Source organism: Arachis ipaensis, chromosome B04, assembly GCF_000816755.2.
Source record: "Arachis ipaensis cultivar K30076 chromosome B04, Araip1.1, whole genome shotgun sequence".
NCBI classification, from domain to species: Eukaryota; Viridiplantae; Streptophyta; class Magnoliopsida; order Fabales; family Fabaceae; genus Arachis; species Arachis ipaensis.
Genome location: NC_029788.2, coordinates 8,990,801 through 8,991,593, shown reverse-complemented (window position 1 = coordinate 8,991,593; position 793 = coordinate 8,990,801).

Here is a 793-nt window from a genome sequence, read left to right as displayed (position 1 = left end):
AATTTATCAATTAAATTAATAAATTAGTAATTTAATAGTTTGATTGATTTTATTATTGATTCGATTTTGATAACTATTGTGATGATAAATAATGGTGATAGAATTTGCAGCATTATTCAATGTAGCAAACATTATGAAAAAGATTGCAGGTAATTGCTACGAGTAATTGTTAGAGCAATGATATCTCAATTCATTGTATATCTATCAAAGATTGGTCCTAAAGTTCAGGAACTGGTTATAACAAATACTAGTAGAATTTATAACGAGTCACATCAAATGAGGATAGTTTAGTAGTTTAATAAACATATTAAATTATTTACACACTTCTTCTATGCAACTAAAATAATTCTCTAGGAGAATATATGTTGAACTGCTTACTATATTTATCTGCTGAATGCTAATAATAAATATTTAATCCTTTTCCTGAATCATGTTCCTAGCTATAAGAGGTTATTTTCATAATTATCAGTCATAAATCAAAATGCTTGACTTTTATCATAACTTTATCTGAATCAGGTAGAAGAATTCTTCTTTCATATGTGAATATAAGATGCAAGTTCTTTAGCTAATTTACACATTACGGTACGTTAAAGGATATGAAATGAAACTCATTAATTAGTAATTACTTTGAAGAAGGGGATAAAGATTTACATCAAGCAAACCATTAAAGTTGTATTCCAAAGATCTTACAATTCACAAACCCTATTTAGAAAGACTTATTCAGCTATATATCTTAATTAATTTTTGTATATATAATCTTTTATTTGAAAACTCTTTCTTACAATATATAATT